The sequence below is a fragment of the Megalopta genalis genome, chromosome 1, assembly GCF_051020955.1.
Source record: "Megalopta genalis isolate 19385.01 chromosome 1, iyMegGena1_principal, whole genome shotgun sequence".
Classification (NCBI taxonomy): domain Eukaryota; kingdom Metazoa; phylum Arthropoda; class Insecta; order Hymenoptera; family Halictidae; genus Megalopta; species Megalopta genalis.
In genome coordinates, this window is record NC_135013.1 from 11,761,452 (window position 1) to 11,779,985 (window position 18,534).

The 18,534-nt window shown below is 42.7% G+C and overlaps 1 protein-coding gene across 3 annotated transcripts in view; it reads left to right on the forward strand.

The window, feature by feature from the left end:
- Positions 1-18,534, forward strand: part of Shrm (shroom) — a 480,715-nt gene that overhangs the window by 106,546 nt on the left and 355,635 nt on the right. Inside the window, exon 1 of one of the 3 annotated variants that reach the window (XM_076521401.1) lies at positions 2,335-2,864. The exons of 1 other annotated variant lie outside the window; for it this stretch is intronic. The gene's annotated coding sequence lies outside the window, so the exon portion shown is untranslated. Of the gene's footprint in view, positions 1-2,334; positions 2,865-18,534 lie in introns of those variants that run through there. One more of the 3 variants, XM_076521403.1, reaches the window with a different exon arrangement.

Consider the following 18,534-nt stretch of genomic DNA (forward strand, 5'->3'; position numbering starts at 1 on the left):
CCGCTGAGACCACTGTGTCTAACTTGATAAGATGAAAGAGTTCGGATAATGGAACAGCCGCGCGTTCCCGACACTTTGCTTCGGCTATTTAAGCAGAGACTGTCCAGATAATGGAATTTACTTTTTCTAATTCCTGCAGGTTTTTCGCCTGCTATCGTATCCGTTTATTCGGTAAAGTCGCTAATTGCTAGGAGTCGCTTTGCACAATAGAACATCGGTATCGTGGATGTTTCTATGTATTACGTTTCTACGAGGAACGAGCCGAGTTCAATGTTTTGCAAAAACAGGTTTGCCGGCGAGACCCGTTGATACGAGCGTCTGTTGAATAAGAAATTGAAACAACATCGCGGATTAGGTGTTAGAGCCTATACATATTCAGTGGTAAACGTATTAACAAACAAATCCTGAAGAACTGTGCTGTTGACTTTCTAACGATGCCCGTGACTAATCGTCTTGAAGGTGTCAAGAAATCACTCGAGTATCAACACTTTTCTGAATTACGTGCACCGTGTACTCTCGTAAAGTCCGCGCCGGGTTAACACCGGCAGTCGTAGAATCCTCGACTCTCTCGCAGTACCTTTAAGGTTATAATTGTTTTCGCGAACCTCTACCAAAGGAGATTGCCAGCAGAGAACTATTTCCACTTTGTACCGCTGCTCGCGTAAATAATACACAATAGCGGGCTTGTGTTCGAGAATACAGTGGGGACGATGCAACTTTAATTGCTGCGACCTTCAAAGGGGCACCGAAGTACTTAAATCAAAGAGCACTTTAACGAGTCATCTTCTAGACATCCTTTATGATCCCACCTTGATTTATCTCCCGGTGCCAAGATGACACTGTGGCAAAAGAACCAAGACGAATTTGAATTCGCCGATTGTACGGTGGAGGAATAATGAATTAAAATTAGTCGCAAATGACAGAATATTGAAAACTGGAAGAATCGAAAATCTCTTCGACCATCTCAGGTGACTGCAACAAATCGGAAAGGTTAGATCTCTTTCCGCTTTATCGATGTCCCATTTTCGATCAGAATCGATCTTCTAAATTCGATCGCGATAAAAATCGCTGACGGAGTTTAGACATCGCGTTAATTAGAATCGGAAGCCAACATCGCAAACCACTAGAATTATTTGTATTTGTAAAAAGAAGAATCCATAAAAAAATCCTTAGAAATTGCTACTCCGCAGACTTCATGTTTGATCTAGGACGAAATGACACCGGAGACGATTATTTTAATTCCAGTAACACTCGTTAAAAGTCGGAGCAAATGCCTCGCTGTTACATTCATGAACTAATATAAAACAGCTGCTTTTAGTGCTTCGTAAATCTAGCGTTAATCTTTTAAATGTTATTGCGAGCTGTTTCATTACTAAGATTATACATCCAGAAACGTAGCAGATTTCTACTATTAAATACGAATCTGTTGCAGCAACTTACCAATAACCGCTAAACGTAATATATATAGATATCCATTTCAGCTAAGTGGGCCAAGTGCAGAAATATGCTCAACTTCTTTCTCGGATGCTCAGACAATTTAACACTTGTTGTCTTTTCTTTCTCACTTATTCTAAAACACTTATCCAGTTCACCAAAACTACTTCGACGCTTCGACAACACAATGACATTTTTATCACTTAATCGAGGACCATAAGATTCTCTTTTCACCGACACTGCGCCATGTTGTTCTACTGGATACGTGACAAAAATTTCGCGGGAAAGAGGTTAGACTGTAGTTATCGATCCATATTACGCCACTTGATCAGAGATGGTGCGGTGATCGGTTTAAACACAAACAATGAAAATGTGTCGATTATCGTGCCATTGAAATTTCATAGTTACTCGAGCGAACTACTGTGATTCGGACGTTCCAGCGCTACGTTTGAAATCCTGAAAAAAACAGAGTTTATGGAAATTTCGGCCGGTGTATATAGAGAATATAAGAAACTCGGCGCGCGGAGGATAATAGACGTAGATTATAGGTGGGGGCAGAACGGTCGAAGAAGAAGAAGAAGAAGAAGGAGAAGAAGGAGAAGCAGAAGGAGAAGAAGGAGAAGAGGAAGAAGAGGAAGGAGAAGAAAGACGAGGTACGACGGCGAGACGAGGCGAGACGAGGAACGAAAGAAGCGGGGTAGAGCGGTCGTTTGCCTTGGATCGGCTTCGAACCGGAGAGTCCGAGCCCGATCCCGAGCCCAGGCTCGATCCCGATTCCGATCCCGCCTGATTTCCGCCGCGTGCATTCCATCTCGTGGGTTCGGTCGAGCTCGTCTCTCCTCGGCTAGGCTCGCTAGCGTTCGGCTCGGCTCGGTTGCGCGGCTCGGCCATGCCGTCGCCCGGTTACGGCCGCAGTCGTGTGTCAGCGCTCGCGCGTAGTGGATCGCGGTTAGGGCCTCGTCGCGACTGTACATAGAATGACGACGGTGTCCTTTCTGTCCGTGTCAGACGCTGCAAAGGACGCTGCGCCGTGCACTGACGTTGTTGTCCACGTTTGATCGAAGCGCCCCGGTCATGTCATCGCGGTGAACACGCTCGGAGCCCCCGTGTTAATATCGACCTCCCGTTAATATCGATCACGTGGCCACACCGGGGGCAGGATTAACCCAGCCGGCGCGTTAACGTGCTGTGCGTGTAAATCAGTGGATGTGCTTACCTCGTTCTCCTCTCTCTTTCTCTTTCTCTCTCTGTCTGCCTATCTTTGCGTCGTCCATCGGCCAGTTCTCAGTCTCGTTTGCTCTCCGCTGTGCCATCCACGGACTTGGACCGGTCCGTCATCCTGGATAACGCTCGCCAGGCCCGCGTAGCAACGCGCCGACCCGCACCCGAGACGCCGCTGAATCAACAGGTGGGAATCTGCGGACTAACAGGTATACACGGCCCAGCCGTCTCTCTCTCTTTCTCTCTCTCTCTCTCTCCCTCGATTTTTCTAACGCGAATCGAGTCGACCACGCCGCAGCTGTCAGTTGCCAGGTGGAACGGAGCAAGCCGCCTGTGCGTGCTTCCTTCGAATTCCGCCGTGTTTTTCTCTTTTTACTCGATTCCGCCGATCCTAGACGCGCGTTACGCTTCGCGCGTGCACACCTGCCCGACCACGACCTCGCGGATCATTTAAATCCGATTTCTGGCGCGGGCAGCGTGTAACCGAGGTCGCTGGAATCGGCACGAATTTCGTCGAGTCGAGTCGAGCCGTTTAACGAGAAAGTCGTTCCACGTGGTGGAAAAATACGTTATGTAACCGACACCAGACGCTGTCTCGTCGCTTTACAGGGAATTAAGGAAACTTATGGTAATGAGTCCGGTAATCCTCGCTTCGAGTCCGTCGGATTTTGCAGGAATATTTTTAGGAGCATCGTTTCACACGAAATCCTAGCGAGCTCTAAAAGTGACTGATACGTGCTTTGCATTACGAGAATCATAGGACCGAATTTATTTAAACTTTTTTCCATTACTGTTACGATGTAAGCTTGGAGAACGGAATTTGTTCTATCGTTTCTTAAGGAAGAGTTTCCATCGTCTCACAACAATTTTAAGATAATCGATGCGAGATCATTTTGATCGACATGGTAGGTTTAGTATTCGTTTCTACTTGCTATTGGCAATGTTTGGAAGGTACTGTGTTAATTATACTTGCTAAATACAATAATGTCTCTCTAATTGACACTCACATTTTCCACAAAAATGGACAATTTGGGAAGAGGAGACACGATTATTCGAGCCTTGCGGTTCGTTTTTATAATTGTTGACAATTCGTAACTATAAAAACAAACCGCAACGCTCGAATAATCGTATCTTTATGATGTTTCGTTTATGAAAAAATTCGTACTCGTATAAGAGACATCGATATATAATTTAAATGTTTTAAGAATTGTGATATAAGTAAAATAAACTGTTTAATTAGTCGAAATCTTGGAACGTCGCTTTAACGGGCACAGTAATTGACACAATCACACTAATGCATTCCAGTCCAGAAACAGTAAAAATGTCCCTTCTTTATCGTTAAAATATTTGTAGAGTACAGTAAAGCCTCCCTAATCGACGCTCAGATTGTACACAAAAATGGAGAATTTTGGAAGAGGAGATACGAGCCTTGCGGCTCGTTTTTTATGGTTATCGATTGTCAAGGTTATTGATATTTATTATTTTATTCTACTGTTTTTACTATTTTATTCTTCAACAACTATAAAAACGAGACGCAAGGCGTCCCCCAAAATTGTACCTTCTTGTGCGCAATCTGAGCGCGAATTAGGGAGAAATTACTGTATTCGTCTAACATATGTTATTTGAAATACTATTCCGAATAATATACAGTAATGTCTCTTCAATTGACGCTCAGATTGTGCACAAAAATGGACAATTTTGGAAGAGAAGATACGATTGTTCGTGCCTTGTGACTCGTTTTTTTATAGTTATTCGAGCCTTGCGGTTCGTTTTTATAGTTACGAATTGTCAACAACTACAAAAACGAGCTACAAGGCTCGAATGATCGTATCTCCTTTTCCAAAATTATCCATTTTCGTGCACAACTTTAGGTTAGGGAGACATTACTGTAGTCGGTCGCAAAGATCGAATTGGAGACATTGACACCGAACCGATCATTGATTACTGAAAAATTACTTTTACCAGTAATCCTGTACCGTTTATCAATTTTAACAATTCTTCGCGCGTTTATCGCTTTAACATATCTTCTTGTATTCGCCATGTTTAGCAATTCTGCGCCATTTCACCAATGCTCCGTGTGTACACTATTTGAAGAATTCTTTTGAACCAATTCAAGATCATTTTATCATTCTACCAGTGCTTCGCCATTTTACCAATTCAGCACTAGACCCACCGAAACTCGGCAAAATAACGGACTTCAGATTCTCGACTTTGCAATCACCGAGACTGCAAAGATGCTTTTACCGGCGGCTATTGGATACGCTTTTATCCAGATGTATTTTGCAAGAAAAATTGTGCAACGTTGTTGATTCCAAAGGAGCACAAGGTAGCCGCCGCGTTTAATGCTCGATAGTTCTAGTGTAAAACGTAAGAAACAAATAAAGACCGGAAACGAGAGAACGAAAGAAGGTTGAAGAAATCGAGATTGGCATGAAAAAAGTGCGGAGGATCCGTTTTCGAGGAAGTGTCGAAACGAGGAGTGCCGTTAGAAGAAGACGAAGAAGAAAAAAACAGAATAGGCCGCCTAGGTGTTCCTTAATTTGAACAGGCTCGCGGGTTCTTTCGCGCGAGAAATGCCTCGCGATAACGATCCTCACCGGATCCTCCGGTATTCGTGCGGTGTCGGAGCCGCGATTCAACATCCACGAGTCGGTGTACCAAGAAACGAGCTCGCAACGGGATATCGCGGCACGAGTTGCGCGCATCCCCAATTGTGTGTACTCGCCATTAACAGCACGCTAAACATTCTCAGGAAATTTTTCTCACGCGAGGCCCTCGGACGAATCCCGACCGGTTGTTACTCTCTTGCCCGCGTCACTTTCCCTCGCCACGATTGTTTATAACAACACCAGGAAAATCCGGCGGTTGTTGCTCCAGCTGTAATCGCGCCCGATTTAAAAGCCAGCCGATTCTCCGCGTATGGAATTAGCATAGCTTTCGTGTTCTACGTTTGTCCATTAACGGTTTTATTGAGCCAGCCGGAGCGTCGAGTTTCCGAGCAGCTACGTCGATCGTTAAAAGATCCTTACAAGAAGATTATAGGTTCCTTGTTTCATTAGATGCAACGTGATTTAATGGTTTAGTGTGTCAGCTTTCGTGTTTATTTGCAAGCAGAGGGAGAGAATAGTCTCGAGGCGGCGGCAGGTTTTGTTTTCCAAGAAAAATCGCGAGATCAAATTGTAGGATCCTTAACAGATGTCTGCGAGGTATCGGGTGTTCCTCGGGAATACCGGACGTTAATGGGGTAATAAGTTAATGGTACGATAAAATTGCCGAAAGTGGAAAGAAAATAATTGACGCTCTCTGACGTTCTCCATGTCGGCCTTGACACCGGCTCCATACATCCCGGCATCGCTCGAGTGCCTTGACCTTTTCGTCGATAAATCCGTGGGTAGGTTCTTCCTCGCGTCGAAGGTCGACGCTTGCTTCCTTTTCCAGCGTTTCGACACGATCGTTTTTCGAGCTGGAGTACGCCGCCTGAGGTGCTCGCAGTATACAGTGCTGAGCAAAAGTATTGCCACGGTAGGAACGTTCATGCTTAGAGATAAACGTATTCTGTCGATACCGTACACTTATCAGAAAAAATATTACCTGTGAACGATAACAGAAATGTAACCACAGTAATGTCTCCCTTACTGACGCTCGGATTGTCCACTAAAATGGATAATTTCGGAAGAGGAGATGCGATCATTCGAGCCTTGCGGCTCGTTTTTATAATTGTGGACAATTTATAACTATAAAAATAAACCGCAAGGCTCGAATAATCGCATCTCCTTTTCCCAAATTGTCCATTTTTGCGGTCAATCTGGGCGTCAATTAGAGAGACATTACTGTATTGCTATGTAACCACCATTGTTTCTCCGTATTTTCGAGTCATTCGTCGTTCCTCCGACGAGCGTGCGAATGCTCCTCTTAGGTCAGTTTGGACCGGAATGTCCTCCGGCAGAAATCGGGTTAACCTCGGGGCATGCGAGCGCTCATGCGACCGCGTCGTTAGCAGTTCAAAAATGAAGTACATAACTAGATTGCAGATTTTGTGAATTTACGATAAAAATGAGAAACTGTCGTATGAAACAGTAGCAAGATAAATATAATTTAACAATATCGATGGCATGCGAGCGCTCATGCGACCACGTCGTTAGCGGTTCAAGAATGAAGTACATAACTAGATTGCAGACTTTGTGCATCTACGACAAAAATGAGAGACTGTCATTTATGAAACAATAGGAAGATAAATATAATTAACAATGTCGGCACTTTAACAATGGCACTATTTTCGACCTATGAAACTTATTGAAGAAAGAATGCAACTTCCAAGTTACTCCTAGTTTTTGTAATGGATGCAGAACATTTTTATCTTGCACAGAAATCCCCAGTATGCTAAAAGTTTTTGCGCCATACCGACGATTTTGCAGGGTCGTACCTCGGGCCCGGTGGGGTGCCGAAGGGATTGAAAGAGGATCCTACAAAAAGGGACCAGCAATGGAACATTGAAATGTGTCGTCTCTACAGGAAACGTGCTGGGAGAAAACTTTTGTTGTACAATCTTTCGTCGTAGAATGTACAAGGTATATGTATTTGAAACACGAAGATTCGTGCCAATTTTTGGTTTCCGGTATTTGCACCGCAAAATGTGCATCGGAGCAATACTTTTGCGCAGCACTGTATGCGCTCTCTGCAAGAGAATAGCAGCTTGTGCAACGCCGAGGATTAGCGACCGGTGTTTTTCGTGCGATCGAGAACGCCAGCCTGTGTTTCTCTCCTTATCTCTCTCTCTCCCTCTCTCTCTCTCTCCTCTCCCGGGCACCGAATAATTAAACCGATTCAATACGCCATTGTGAGCTAATGGGAAAAGTATAATGGAATTACTAGCCGCGGCTGAACGGCAAATATCGTGTAGTTCCGTCGACCTTGGGGCCCCGATAGTTGACGGTAGAATGGAGTGAAAAATTGCTATCCAGGAGAGCTCTCCTCTATGTGCGCCTTCCCCGGCGTGCACACATCCGAGGATCACAAAACTCGCCTACGATTGTGGCCGCCTCGCTCGTTTCCCTCGGCCGGTTAGGTTCGCGCATGCAATCGAATCCGAGCCGCGTCTCATGAATGAATCATGACTGCCTTTAAGAAACCAGAGGATCCTGGCCGTACGGGGAACCTTCACGTGCCGGTCATCGATACTGGTAGCATGGCCAACCCTTCCCACCGGTTAATTATGGCAACTCTCGGCACTAGACGCGCCCTTGAGAAAACGAAATGTTCAGGGATCGCCGCATCTGCAGCGGCGATCGAAAGATCTATTCGATATTCTTCCGGAATATTTTTAGTCTTCTGTTATAATACTGACAGCATTTTCTTCCTTGAGAAGTTCAATCGAGGAAAATGTTAGTTACTAAATGATTTGCGAGATACAGGTTGTTACGAGAATCTTTCGAAAGCTAGTTCGAAGTATTAGCCATCTGCATCGAGTTTAATGAGAGGATTGAAATTGATTTCGAAAAAGTGCAACGTCAAAATCTGTGCAAATGTTACTAATGAGTAGGCTGTGAATTTTGTGCATTTATGGTATGCATTGTTCTTTTTTATTGACTTAGAACATTTACAATCAATTTCCTCGCGGAATTATGGAGTTTTGCTGACGATACACAGTAATGTCTCCCTAACTGACGCTAAAATTGTGCACAAAAATGGACAATTTGAGAAGAGGAGATACGATTATTCGAGCCTTGTAGCTCGTTTTTGTAGTTGTTGACAATTCGTAACTATAAAAACGAACCGCAAGGCTCGAATAATCGTATATCCTCTTCCCAAATTGTCCATTTTTGTGGAAAATGTGAGCGTCAATTAGGGAGACATTACTGATGACACGAAGAGTAACATGTATTGTTACATTAGATTATTGCACAATAAAGTATAATAACTTCTGCACGATCGTCGAGAGAGTGAAATTTAAACTAGTGATAAGATTAAAATAAACGGAGACTGTTGATGTATTAATTTACCTTATTAAAATTATATAAAAAAGAAGGAAAATTGCACTTGGCTCCTGTGGCTTGCGTTAAATGCAGACAACTTTCATTTCGCATAAATATCCGTGAAATTCGTCAAGCATGAAATTCTGATGGAAAAGCAAAGTTTGTGGAATGAAATTTGTCGCATCGAACGGGAAAAGGATGAAACATCGTACTCATTGTGCAATTTCCGAGGATCGTACGAGGGTTGACTAATATATCGATCGGATTAGCGATTCGAGCCGGGTCGCGGCCTTTCGTGAACGAATTAAAGTGAAAGCCTAGTCAGCTAGTCGCGTCTGCCACTTTGAACTCGCCGGCTATTTCACGAACACCTACGCCATCGACGGATTCACGGTTTTCCATAGGCGGCTTCGAACAATCGGGAGTAAAGAGTTGGAAAACCTCGAAACGCATCGCGCGCATGAAACAATTGATACAGTCGAGAGCGTCGCTAACGAAGCCACCAGCGGCGATAATTTTTTGTTTTCGGGACAGAAAGAGAATTTATGCGGGCCGTTGCCGCAATTATTATGGAACCGTGGAAAGCGACGAAAGTAGGGTAAACCAATCTCTCTGGCGCGGTTTGCACAAGCGGCCAGATAAAATCTGAATTTCAAGCGTTTAGCGCAAATGTTTCAATCGCCGTTCGCCCGCGCGCGCGCGCGCGGTTTGCCTGTACAAATACTTCTTCTGCTGGATTCTATCTTCGCTTCTCGACAAATATTTGTGCTGATATCGTTACAACGAGCTGTTTACCATCCTCGTGAGCAGACGTTAATCGACACTTTGGATCGATCGAATTTTGAATCGATCGAACCGTCTTGAATCCGTTTGCGTCTGCTAACGGATGAAGCGACGCAAATTTTCGGTCGTGACAACGTTGCACGCTTTCTAATATGTATATTTGGGAATTCAAGTTGCTCGATTTTGTAGTTCTCTCTGCAGAAGCACTTGCTGAACGATTTTACCGTTAAAATGATACGTGCGAGGGAAGTATTAAATGTACGCACTATGCAGTTTGCATTAATGTATGTATATTTTATATTCTTTGATTCAACGATAACGTTGCGAACAAAGAAAATGGAATAGAAGACTGAATGCACTGTCTTTGATACTCACACGCACACCTACATGCATACTGTCGCAAGCGCCACGTTCAAAACTATACAATTTCAAACTTACAATTCGAAGCTCATATTTCGTTTACTGATGTGAAGGTTAATATCAATGATTGTATTTGCATTGCGTAATTTGCAGTGCTATAATATAGTGTCTTAAAAATCATGACTCAGAGAAGGAGAGAGAGAGTGCGAGAGCGAGAGAGAGCGCGTTAATGAGAGAGAGAGAGAGACCGAGAGAAAGAGCGAGAGCGAGAGCAAGAGAGAGAGCGCGAGAACGAGAGAGAGAACGAGAGAAAGAGCAAGAGCGATAGAGGGAGAGAGCGAGAAAGCGAGAGAGAGAACGAGAGAAAGAGCGAGAGCGAGAGAGCGCAAAAACGAGAGAAAGAGCGAGAGAGAGAGCGAGAGAGAGAGTGCGGGAGAGAGAGCGAGAGAGAGAGAGCGCAAAAACGAGAGAGAGAACGAGAGAAAGAGCGAGAGCGAGAGAGCGCAAAAACGAGAGAAAGAGCGAGAGAAAGAGCGAGAGCGAGAGAGCGCAAAAACGAGAGAAAGAGCGAGAGAGAGAGCGAGAGAGAGAGTGCGCAAAAACGAGAGAAAGAGCGAGAGAGAGAGCGAGAGAGAGAGTGCGGGAGAGAGAGCGAGAGAGAGAGAGCGCAAAAACGAGAGAGAGAACAAGAGAAAGAGCGAGAGCGAGAGAGCGCAAAAACGAGAGAGAGAACGAGAGAAAGAGCGAGAGAGCGCAAAAACGAGAGAAAGAGCGAGAGAGAGAGCGAGGGAGAGAGTGCGGGAGAGAGAGCGAGAGAGAGAGTGCGGGAGAGAGAGCGAGAGAGAGAGCGCGCGCGAGAGAGAGAGAGAGGGTCGCGATTAAATCCCGATGAAATCCCACAGTTCTGAAAAAAGAGCGTCACGTACAGCGTAAACAGAGCACGCACATTCATCTCGTGCCCCTTATGGTGGTCTTATCTCGGGAACATTCGGGTCGCGTGTTTTTCTCTTACGGCGTTTCGGAGTTCCAGTCGCCCGAGATTCGTCAATGAACGGGGCATGTCTCGTTTCTCAGAAACGACGTCATTCGCGATCATTCAGCAGACCTAAAGTAGAACCGTCGATGTCTTCGGAACACCATATACGGTGGATTCCTCTTGACACGCTGGGCTGCCGGACTGGAAGCCATAAAACTTTCCCGGTGTTAAACTGTTTCTTTGAACCGAGCGGAATTCGCACGTGGCTTACCGTGTGAACGGTATTTACTCGAATCTCGATTCGTTTCCTCGCTAATTTGCCGAAACCGAGCACGAGATAATTGATTGCTTATTCCGTCGGCGACTATTTTGCCAGTGGCGGTCTTAACGCTTCGCAGTCGGAGCAATTTTAATTGGAAATCCAAAATAGTTTTCCGATCTATGCTATTTTCATTTTGTATAATCTGGGGCATTTTATACATACGAAATTGAATTCTGCGACTCATGCGACAGTTACACTTTCAAGAGTTTTTCAATTGTAAACGACTTTGATGATGTTAACATTATTCCGAATAGGCCATGTAACAATTTTTAACGATGCCTTAGAGTCGTCTTGGGAGGGATTTCAAAGGTTTCACTTAAACGACTTCTGTATTAAACATCATAAAATCTGAGACCTTGAAGGGGATTCGGTGTGAATCTTTGGAAAAATGAAGTCTTTTTTACAATTTCTTGGAGAATATAGGTTCAAATATACGTCTACGAAACCTCGCGTCTAAGTTTTTAATATTAAACAAATTGGAGCTGATCGAGCATTCTTAACACGAACGAGATCAGTATCGCTACACAAAAATTTAAACGCGTCTTTCTCGGTGACCGGTATTTCCATTTCATGTAACCCTGGTGCATTTTATACATATGAAATTGAATTCTGTGACTCGTGCAAAAGTCACACTTCGAACAATCTCTTGCACACAAATAAATTCGATCATTTTTAATGGCGCCTTAAAGTCGTCGCTCGACTGCAAAAGATTAAACGCTCGTGAAAAGTTTCGTTCTACGGTAGAACCTCGTTTATCCAAAACGAGGTGCTCCGATAATAAAGTTTCGGTAGTTATCCCCCTCCCCCTCGTCGTGTTTCTATTCGTTCGGATAATCGAGACTGCAGATAGGATAACTCAGGTTCGAACGTTTATAGCCGGTAACGCGAGAAAACAGATACAGTTACCGTTTTACCGTTGGACGTCTGTAATTTAACAACCTTCGATCGAAATAGAAAACGATTTTCGTAATTTCAAGATCACTATTAAGAATAAATTATTTCGTCCGTTGTTCGTCAAAATGATTATATTTTGCCACTAAGAATTATTCGTTTCGTGTTTTCTTTCTTTTGCGATTTAATGATGCACTTACGTACCAAGAATACGCGTTCGTGCATCCGAGGATATGCTTCGACAGCAGTTCGGATAATAAAGGTTCAATTATGAGTTCGTATATCCGACATAGAACATCGTTTCGTTCGTATAAACAAGGTGCGGATAAATGAGGTTCTACTGCGCTAGGTGTATAAAAATGTTACGGTTCTTTAACGCTTTTAGTGCCGACTAAAATAAAACGGTATAATAGAAGAAGCACTTTTTACGTTATTTTCATGGCTTTATATTATATCCGTGTTGTGCGAATGCCGTTCGGATCGCGTTACTTGCATTATACTTACATTATACCGGCGTTATAAATCGTACAAAGACCATAGTAGATTAAACTTTTCATAAAAACTGGCTCTCGCCTGTGCCATGTCTAGATTAAGCATCGATAGGGTTAAATCTATTCAGAATTTGATGCAGCAATAGAATTCCGCTCCCAAGCAGATTGTTAGATGAATTTCAATGGGACTTTGGTTCGAATGCGCCGCGATGCTCGAAGCATTCGTAAAAGTGCAGGCCGATGGTATAAACATCGATAAAAATGCACATACGCGGAAGCTTCTGCATTTAAGATCGTCACGACCCACATCCCGGTTATGTACCTAACAGCGCGCTGAAAATACGACTTCATTGACTCCCTAATGCTTTAATTGTTTCGTATTTCGCGTATCTCATGAATCGTTAAGATCCCCAGTCTACTAATCGTGCAACCTAGTGCTGGAAGCGTTGCTTGCTTTTTCCTCTTCCGAGCGTGGTTGCACTCGCGTCAGCGTGACACCGAAGCGAAAGTGTTAATAAACCGAGTGGGTCGGTCGATTAACGAAGACGATTGAAGATGATCTGACGCGTTTCGTCCGGCAGCGGGGTTTGAATTGAGCGTAATTCGTGGTAATCAAAGGGCCTCGGCGCAATTAAGCTTGGGGATTCATTAAACGAACAAGCGAGCCACTGTGCGCCCCGGTTATAGGTAACGAATATTTTCTCTTTCGATTGTCTTTCGACGCCGAGACAATTATGCAGATCGTCGGCGGACGATACACCGAGCGTAAATTATAATTAATATTAATAGGTCGGCGAGCGATTGCGCAACCGGCACCTTTCACTTTCTGTTTTAGACAAATCTCTATCGCACGAATTTGCTTGCCGAACGCGGTACAGATACAAATTGCGATCACGTTCTGTCCGACGCGATTGAAACGTTCCCCGCGGTTCCAACGCCGCGGCCGCAAAACGTTGCGAAACCGTGTTCAATTTCGAGTCGAGGAGGATCAAAAGTTTGTCAAACCGCGAACCGAAATGGGGAACACGTTCGTCAATTCGATGACACTGGTCTTCAAAATCTTACTCGTTTTTTGTTGCACACGGTTTAATCTGTGATCTCGATAATATCTTTTTGCGCCGCGTTCAAGTATGTAATAGTTCCTTTTCTCTCATGTAAGGTTTTTTAGTAACAGGTTGCTTAATATTCAATAATATTTCAGATATAATGATACAAATAATAAAGGAAATAAGACAAAATGACACAGAATAATATAAAATAATATAAATAATAATAATACAAAATAATACAAATAATAATAATAATACAAAATAATACAGAATAATGAAAATAATAATAATACAGAATAATGAAAATAATAATAATACAAAATAATGAAAATAATAATAATACAGAATAATACGAATAATATTTAGTATAATATTTACAAGATATAAATCACTACCTAAAATTCTTGATTAATTAATTGTCGATTATATCTGGTAGCTTCCGGAACATTCCGTTTGCATGACCAGCAGTAATCGGTCAGCATATTAACACACCATTTGCAAAAAGATATTAGCACTCAATTTTTAAACAAATATTAAACTCCATTTGAAACATTGCTGTTCCATCTGAGTTTCAGCGACTCAAAGCGGAATTACGTGAAGCTGCACGTGGTAGGAAAATATGGATTCCTGATTCGGATTTAGCGAGAAAAAATGCATACGCATCGGTATAAATAGTCTCTGTAACAAGAATCGTGTTTACCAGTATAATCGAACGATACCTGTGCAAAAACGACCAGTGTTTCCAGCTACCAGCAGAATACCCCGTTTCCACGATCACTTTCGACGAGATTAGCATTTATTAATTTCTCTTTTTCTTCCCTGTTCAACGACCCGTTGCTTCTAAATCAATACTCAACCACCTGTTTTAGCAATCGCTCGTTGCATACGTAATTTAATGGCCGTGCGTTACTTCGGTTGGTAATAGTCGTTGAATTTCCTAGCTCTCCGCTGGGAATCTTATCCCGAGCTATGCACGGCATTGTAGGCTATTTCTTTATCGCTGGTAGTTAACGTCTCTCTCTCTCTCTCTCTCTCTCTCTCTCTATATATATATATATATATATATATATATTATATACATATATACATGTATACGTGTATATTCGTCGCTTATTAGATACGTATAAACTCGCCGAGTGGACGATAAATAACTCGTATGTTGAGTTCCTCGGATGTTTAATTAGATTGTGTTAATAGGTGGATTCTAATGGCCCTTCGCGAAGTACGCAGTCGAGTTTAACAATGCAAACCTCCATCGCTATAGTGAGAAAAGCTAATCAACGTATCCGCGAAAGTAATCGTAGTACGAGGGTTCAAATTGAAACTTTTTTTCGTTCTTAATAGCTTTAATAGCGCGAAAATAATGTAACAGTGCTTTCGAATTTTTTTTCCGCGTATCTACTGTTTTGCATTTCACCCGTTCAATCCTTCCAGAATCACGGAACTTTCATTCTCGACCCTTTGCACTCGGATTTTTCTGATACGGCGACGCTGTTACATTCATGTCGATGTGACATTTATTATTTTTTATTTATAATTTATTATTTATGTACATTTATTATCATAACAGTATTATTTATAACATTTATTACTTATTATTATTTATTTCTCGTACTGAAAGGTAATTGCGCGAAACACATAAATAAGAACACAACATTTTTTATTTATTAACTTATTTATTAACTTATTTACTAACTTTTATTTATTAACTATTCGATAACCATAAAAAACGAGCCACAAGGCTCGAACAATCGTATCTCCTTTTCCAAAATTGTCCATTTTTGTGGACAATTTTTCAATTAGAGAGACATTACTGTACATGATTTTCTTTCCTCTTTTTCAATAATATCGCGAGTATCGTAACACGTACAGAAATCGGCACACAGTAACTAGAAACGGCTCGATAACTGCGACACACGGTAATCAACTTTCCATCATTTTAAGGGCACAGTAACTGGCTCGATAAACCGTCGCTTACAGTTCGTTAAATATATATATATTTCGCATCGTTTATACATATATTTCACTTATGAAATCGTTCGTATTTATATGAAATACATCAAGATACATATAATTGAAATGTTAACAAGTGCCTTGACGTTTACGAAGTTTAATTAATGTTCATGAAACGCGATATAGGTAGAACCAAAAAGAAAAAAGAGAACGATTTAATTTGTCGGATACTCGGAACGTCTCCTTAATAGGCACAGTAATTGATACACTTACCCTATATCAGAATAGTTTCATTTGAGCGGCCGTAAAGAAGAACCGGCTTATCGATCAGCACCAAAACAGCTTAGCCTCGATGTAACGTATCTCCCCCAGCCCGATTTCTCGCGTTCCCAGGCGAAACGAGTTTCCCGAGTCGCCCACTAATCCTTCGAAACGGGAAAACTCGGATCGCCGTGCGAAAACTGTTCGCCGATCGTAGGATTCGGGTCCGGGGAAAAGGTGTTCCGGTGAAACTTGCGGCCGGCGGGTCGAAAGGGGCACGTTGTTGCTCAAGATCGTGCGGCGTTGCGCGGGAGGGCTCCTCGCCGCGATTATGCGAGCCGCCGAGCCGAGCCGAGCCGCTCCGCGCCGCGCCGCGCCGCGCCGGTAAATATAGGTTTGTGGCTCTGTCGGTTGCGGCTCTTCTCACCGATCGCCTCTCGAACGAAGATCCAGTTTGACTGGCACACACGTTCCAGTTCTCGGTGGAAGTTGGGCTAGACTCGCGAATTCCGGGTCACCGTCGGCGAAATTGCGCGGGCATTTTTGCAGTTCGCGGGTCATTACGGTATACCCGTTACCCGCTCCGGAACCAGGCGAACCGGGCGAATTCGTATTAACGCGCATTAAACGCGAGAGAGGAGATACGGCATGACGAATGGTCGGATCATTAGTGACTTGCCGATCTAGGCACAGCTCTCGGGTCCGGCACGGTCTCGGCTTTTCCGCCTCGGAACGAAACACGACACTTCAGAGTTATCGTGCGCAGGCTTCATAATCTATTTTTTTCCCCGACCCGCGATACAGTTACCCGGCAAATTAACTATACTCGATACTACGATGCTTTTCTGCTCCGGTTTTATACGGAGCTGTGTACCTTTGCTCGGATCTACGAAGCGTCCGGGTACCCATGAGACAGACACCCGGCTAGAGCAAAATACAGTAATGTCTCCCTAACTGACGCTCGGATTGTCCACAAGACTGGACAATTTGGGGAGAAGGAGATACGATTATTCGAGCCTTGCGATTCGTTTTTATAGTTACGAATTGTCAACGATTATAAAAACAAGCCGCAAGACTCGAATAATCGTATCTGCTCTTCCCAAGTTGTCCACAAAACTGGACAATATGGGGAGAAGGAGATACGATTATTCGAGCCTTGCGATTCGTTTTTATAGTTGTTGCCAATCGATAATCGTAAAAAATGAGTCACAAGGCTCGAACAATCGTATCTCCTCTTCCAAAATTGTCCATTTTTGTGGACAATCCGAGCGTCAATTAGAGAGACATTACTGTACTCGGGTATCTCACGAGATAGTCGTGCATCTCAAGACTCGACTGCGAAGTTTACGCATTTGTGATAAAATTGAGTAGGTCGAATAGTCAAACGATAAAAGGATTTAAAGAATTGCATTATTTTCAATTGCATGAGATAATTAAAGAAAGGAGAATGTGTCTGCGTAGCTGCTGTATGTTGCAAACAATGCAGGCAATTTTGACATTGCGTAAAATTCCGCAGTCTACTAACGAGCCAGCCGAGTATTCCAGGATCTCATAAATAGAATGTTATAACTGGCTACAAGAGTTATTACTATTTGAACACTAATTATTCGTTTCTTTTATTTCGAAGTAAAATTCTTCGAGTCCCACCGAAGATACCGAGTCGAAGCGTGGATCTGTATACAATAGAGAGCTTGCAAAATGTTTATATACTAGAAATTATTTTACGATTTATTATGTAAAATGAAATGTGCACATGGAAGCATTAACACGTTCCGTGCCACGTGTACCATCGATGGTACACGCTTGCATGTTTACTTAGTGAACTGAACAAATTGTTTACAAGAAATTTAGAACCGAAGAATCAATTTCCACCGCAAGAATGGGCGTTGATAAGTTTTTGTTACGTTGTTATGTGTACGAGAATTAATAATTGCACGTAATACATCAAGTTTTAGTAAAATATCAAAGTGTGAAGATTCGAGTAAAAAAAGCTCGGCACGGAACGTGTTAATTAATAGGGAACGAACAAACAATATAAGAAATAATTTTTCGTACCTTTTTAATAGATTGGATTCTTTTTACATGTTATTTAATTTAATTCGTGAAACGGGTTTTACAAGTTCCGCAAACGAGGACATCTTTTGCAGTTGATTTCGTTTGATAGTTGTCAGAGTAGCCGGTTATCTTATGAGATACCCGGTTACGTGGCAATTTTTGTTTATTGGAACATCTCATAAGTAGACACTGCGGATTTCATGCATTTGTGACAATTTCCATTTCAAAACGATAAAAATAGTCGGTAAACTTAAATAAATATTATCGTATTATTTGCAACTCGTAAAAACGATCAAGACAAGAAATAAATTTTACTGCAGCTCCTACGTCATGAAATTAATGCAGACAATTTTCATTTTGCGGATGAAAATCCGCTGTCTACTTGTAAGTCACAGTTTTAGTTTTATCCATCTCGTGGATATTTCCGGTGTTCCAGACAAGTATTATCCGTTATAATACGTTACGATTGCAAACTTGTAATCCGCGCTCTCTTTACAACGATCGAGCTTGAACGCTCCCTCGAGCGTACCTCGTGCTTGATCATTTGCTGTGCCGCGATCTTGAGAAATTCGAAGTAGTAAACGTCGCTGGAAAAATGTTGTTACGAGAGAGTGAAATTGCGGGGGATTAGCGCTGTTAATGCACGCGTTTTACGGCCCGCAATTGCTAAACACCGGCCGAACGACTTGCCGTAATTGGTTCCTGTTAATTCATCGTTTCGACATGTCGATTGTTCGTGAGAAAGTTTTCTTCGACTTTTCCTACG